The following is a 5,986-nucleotide window of genomic DNA, read 5'->3' as shown; positions in this document are numbered from 1 at the left end:
CCATTTTTCTTCATTTACTTCCATGTTGTTCTTTGTAGAAAGTGATACAAATGTGCTACACAAGATACTTGGGTGCTACAGTTACATAAATTCATGTTTCCCCTTGTATTTTCTTCCTGCTCCTCCTGCCCTTTCTCTCTTGAGCTGACAAAATGTTGACAACTGGGTCGTTCCATCAATTCGGTGCCTTTTGGGAAGTGTAACTTGGTACATTTTAACATTGTCATGAATAGCATGTTCAACATCATAAAAAACATGTTTTCCTAGCTCAGGAGGTTACATTTAAAAAAAAAAATACTATAGTAAGTGCCTAATAAGTATCAAATAAAGTAACAGGGTTGATGATTTAATCTTAAATCAGATATGAATCCCCTTGTGACAGGGGAATAGAGCTTGTTGTGTGGAACAGAGCGTGGCAATTGAATGCACGTTACACAAGAACCACAAAACACCAGATAATTGCCCAAAATAATAAATCCAGCTCACCTGCTTTTACACTGTGATTTGAATATTTTAAAACAAATACTTTAACCATTTTAAAACAAGAGTTTAGTTCACGTAACAGGTTTGACCTTAAAATGAGGGACAGACTTAAATGAATCACTAATCACATGAAATAAATAATATTCTTCAGAAATTACTTTTGTCAAAGTAACAAAATAACTAAGGGCTTTACGATGACGGTGAAACTTGGATGCGTTTTTGGATGAAGTGGGTTGAAATCTTCCGAGAAGTGACACGGTTGACAGAGGGACATGTCAAAATTGTGAATTTTGGCAGTTTAGCAAGCCTTTATTCATGTAAAAAAATCTGATTTATTGAATTATCCATGTGGTTTATATTAAAATACACTTAATTTAATATAACAGGCTTTTAAAGTGCAATATTGGTGCACAATGTCTACTTAAAACATCAAAGGGACACATCAAAGGGAACGACCTAAATATTATCTTGTTTCCTCAACTTCTAATCTTTACACTTCATGCTTATTTTTGTCCAACAGATGTCGCTAGTGTGCAAAGCTAGAGTTTGTTGCGCTCTACTGTATTCAATATAAACTCTTTGGACCACCTTGCTCGAACGTGTTAAAGTCACACTGTTCTACCTGAATTTACTGTTCTTTTTTCATTGTCAAAACGTGTTCAAACCAAGTGGAGGCAACTCTCTGTCAGCAAAGCATGTATGTTATCCTAAACCATTTAGTCAAACCACAAGAGAAATGTATTAAAAGAACATTGTAATGCATATAGACTTCATAGAAGTAATGGGCACTCATTTTAAGCAAATGAATGGGGAAAACTCTCATCAAACTCGAATCTAACATCACAATCGGATGATGGAGCGTGATGACATCTTTCTCCGTGTCATTTTGATCCAATTGAAATGCTTGCAAATTATTGAGTGAATGAGAATTCAAACAGCAGAAAAACGTTGTTTAGAATGTATTTCTCCGCTCAGTGTAAATGTTTTGTGTTTAAATTATAAGTATCCACATTAAGTCCTGCACATGCAGCAGCTACTCTTCCTGGGGTCCACATAAAATGTACAACCAATGATCAAGTACAAAACAGTTCTAGACAAGAACAACATATTATATTTATAATTAGTTATATATTGGAAAGATACCCAGAGACAAGAAAAACACTTTTTACCCACTGTTCTTATGTACAGTACCGTTGTGAAAGAATGTTTTGTTTTTTTAAGCTAAACTTGCTTTTTTCCTGAGTAACCTCTGGTGGCAGAGAATTCCATTATGACATGGCCCTATACATAACTGAGCGATGCATTGAATCTGCTTTTGGTTTGTGTATCGTGAAGAAATCCATATTGGTGTGTCTGGTGGGGTATGTATGTACAGTACCAGTCAAACCTTTGGACACACCTACTCATTCCAGGGCTTTTCTTTATTTTTACTATTTTCTACATTGTTCCTAGCCGAAAGTTGGCGAATCCCAGGAAACGTTGCAGCTATTCTCTGGAGCTAGGCTTGGGCCCATCCACCACCGCTCTCACCTTCCCGGCATCAGATGGTACACTCCCTGCAGCAATGATGTAACTGAGAAAGGGGATGATGGAGCGATGGAATTCGCACTTCTCTGCTTTTACAAAAAGCTGGTTCTCCAGGAGGTATTGGAGAATCTGTCAGATGTGGAGCACATGTTCTTGGGTGGCGCGGGAGAAGATGTCATTCAGGTAGATGAAGACGAACCGGTTCAACATGTCATGGAGAACATCATTAACCAGAGCCTGGAACACAGCAGGGGCGTTGGTAAGGCCAAATGGCATGATCAGATACTCGTAGTGATCGTTGGCCGTATTGAAGGCAGTCTTCCACTCGTCCCCTTCCCGTATCCGCACCAGATGATAGCTTGGAGAACACGGTGGCCCCCTGGAGCAAAGGCTGAGGAGATGAGAGGTAGCGGTTCTTCACCGTGATATCGTTCAGACCCAGGTAGTCGATGCACGGGCGCAGGATTTTGTCCTTCTCAACAATGAAGAATCCTGCGCCGGCAGGGGAGACAGAAGGATGGATGAACCCAGCAGCTAGAGAGTCCTCAATGTAGGTCTCATAGCCTTGGTCTCCGGACCCGACAGAGAGTACAGTCGTCCCCGGGGCGGAGTGGTGCCAGGGAGGTCAATCCCGCAGTCATATGGTCGGGGCGGCGGCAGCAAAGTGGCCCGGGCCATACTGAACACCTCCCGGAGGTCCTGGTACTCCGCGGGAATGGCGGAGAGGTCCGGGGCAACTTCCGAGCCCCCAGGAAGACGCCCCGGAGCAGGCTGCGCTGACTTCAGGCATTGGGTGGAACAAGCTCCAGCCCATGATTTGCACCGGCAGAACAGTCAATGAGGGGATTTTCCTGGCTAATAGCAAAACCATGGGAACCTGAGGAGACTTAATGAGCAGGAACTGGATCGTCTCGCTGTGGTTCCCTGACACACGTAGGTTGATAGGGCTGGTATTGTGGGTGACCCTTCCTAAAGAGTGACCGTCCAGTGCTCTGAGTGGGGATATCCAGCTCAGAAGCCAGAGTAACATCCATGAAGCTCTCATCGGCCCCAGAATCGATGAGTACCCGGAGAGATTTCGACTGGTTCTCCCACAGCAACATGGCATGAAAAGGGATGCGAGTAATGGGAGGGGAAAAGTTATCCGTATGGCCCACCAGAGTACTCGCTCCTACCGGCGAGCCTGGTCTTTTAGTGGACAGGTGGAGAAGAAATGGCCAGTTGTCCCGCACTACAGGCAGCTCTTAGTGAGAATGCCTGTATAGCCGTTCAGCTGGAGACAGCCTAGCTCTGCCTCGTTGCTTGGGAAGAGGTGAATCGGCAGTCTTCGGAGGCTCTCGGGGAAACTCCGGTAACCTGGGGTTCTCTCAGCAACGGAGCCATTGGGGACTTCCGGGATACCTCGGAGGCGAGGTGGAATCTCCTCTCCTTCCTTCGATCCGAATGGTCAAAGCGATGAGCGAGTCGAGATCCGTTAGTAGTTCCCGGGCTGCAAGCTCGTCCTTTACTTCCTCCGATACGCCATGTAGGAACATGTCGAACAGCACTTCCAGGTTCCAAGAACTCTCAGTTGCCAACGTGGGGGAATCCACCGCGTAGTCTATCACATTACCAGAGTCTTGACGTAGCTGGAGCAGATTGCGAGCAGCCTCTCTCCCGGACAACGGAGAATCAAACACCTTCCGAACCTCCCCCACGAACTCCTCCAGAGTGAAGCAGATGGCAGATTGTTGTGGCCCAGGCGAGTGCACTGCCGGACATCAGCGTTATGATGTACACTATCAGCGTTATGATGTACACCTACCACCATGGTGGTAGGCTGCCTAACGGATACCCCACAGAATTGCTCCAGCAATGTGTTAAATGCTCAGTGATGGTGTTCGGCTAAGTTCTGGAACCCTTCCATGAGCCCACGAAGCAACTCCTCAGGCCTTCCAATGAGGGCGTGGCGGCACTGGTCCATGTCTGCTGGGTCAGTTTAAGGCCAGTTCGTACTATCAGGTTTCAGGTATGACCCAGATGCAGACAGTGTCGAATAAACAAACGTTTCTAGTATAGGGACAGGCAAACGACAGGTCAAAGGCAGGTAGAGGTTAGTAATCCAGAGAGGGTGCAAAAGGTCCAGAACGGCAGGCAGTCTTAGGATTAGGGCAGGCAGGGGTCAATTATCCAGTGAGGTGGGGCAAGGTATAGAACGGCGGTCAGGGCAGGCAGAATGGTCTAAACCGGGAAGGACTAGAAAACAGGATCAAGGAGAGACAGGAGCAGGGGAACAAATGCTGGTAGGTTTCACAAAACAAAACAAACTGGCAAACAGAGAATACAGGTAAAAAAAATACACAGGGGATAATGGGGAAGATGGGCGACACCTGGAGGGGGGTGGAGACAAGCACAGGTGAAACAGATCAGGGTGTGACAGCTATTGGTTTTAGATGTATTTAAGACCAGTTTATTCTTAATTACCCATTCAAAAAGTAAGTAACTTCTTGCTAAGCGTTTCAGTGAGCTCACTGCTGTAGGTGCTGATGTGTAGAGTGTACAATCATTATCATACATAGTCAATTTAGCTTCTTGTAAGACAAGTGGCAAATCATTAGTAAAATTAGAGGAAGAGTATTGGCCCAAGGCAACTGCCTTGAGGGATACCGATGTTAGAGAAGATTCCATTGAAGAATACTCTCTGAGTTCTATTGGACAAGTAACTCTCCAACCATGTGATTGCAGGTGATCTAAAGCCATAAAAAGTGAGGTTTTTTTCAACAACAAATTCTGATCATCAACATCAAAGGCTGCACTGAAATCTAAAAATGCAGCTCCAACTATCATCTTATCCATGTCTTTTAACCAATAATCAGTCATCTGAGTCAGTGCAGTATATGTTGAGTGCCCTTCTCTATATGCACGCTGAAAGTCAGTAGTTAACTTGTTCTTTGAAAAATAGCATTGTATTTGTTCAAACACAATTTACTACATCAGTTTACTATGAACGTGTAGGGAGGCAGTTTTACTTTCATGCCTTTCTGCAAATAGGAAGCATGCTTTGGAATATTTGTATTCTGCACAGGCTTCTTTCCGTTCACTGTCAATTAGGTTAGTATTGTGGAGTACAATGTTATTGATCCATCCTCAGTTTTCTCCTATCACAGACATTAAACTCTGTAACTGTTTTAAAGTCACCATTGGTTAAATCGGTTTCCTTCCTCTCCGGCAACTGAGTTAGGAAGGATGCCTGTATCTCTGTAGTGACTGGGTGTATTGATACACCATGCAAAGTAATTAATGACTTCACCATGGGATATTCCATTTCTATTCAATTTTGACCCATCTACCAATAGGTGCCCTTCTTTGCGAGGCATTGGAAAACCTCCCTGGTCTTTGTGGTTGAATCTGTGTTTGAAATTCACTGCTCGACTGAGGGACCTTACAATTATCTGTATGTGTGGGGTGTAGAGATTAGGTAGTCATTCAAAAATCACACTATTATTGCACACAGAGGCAATGCAACTTTATTCCCAAACTTATTTAGGCTTGCCATAACAAATGGGTTGAACACTTATTGACTCAAGCTATTTCTTTTATTAATTTGTAAAAGTTTAGTCAAAACATTTCTCAAATGGCGTTATGCCTAGACCTAGTAGCTGAGGAATGGAATTGTTTTTCTGTTGTGCTGCATTTTTATTTATTTTGTGTGGAAAGTGTCCACACAAAATGTCCACAGAAAGTGTCTGTTTTTGAGGGTATATTTGCATGCAACTAATTGTGTACGTTTTTGTGGTGTCTACCTTGTGTGTATAAATATATTGGTGTATTTATTTATATATTTCTGTGTGTGCTTCTGGTATTGCAGGGCAGTCAGCAGCTGACTGGACTGTTCAAGTAGGGAGGCAGCACCGGGGCAGAGACCACCTTACACTGCCCAGCCCCCCGCTCACCATCACCCCCCCCCCCCGAAAGTACCAGCACCCGTCCTCCACTC

Source organism: Oncorhynchus nerka, linkage group LG7, assembly GCF_034236695.1.
Source record: "Oncorhynchus nerka isolate Pitt River linkage group LG7, Oner_Uvic_2.0, whole genome shotgun sequence".
Taxonomy (NCBI): domain Eukaryota; kingdom Metazoa; phylum Chordata; class Actinopteri; order Salmoniformes; family Salmonidae; genus Oncorhynchus; species Oncorhynchus nerka.
This window is presented reverse-complemented; position numbering follows the sequence as displayed.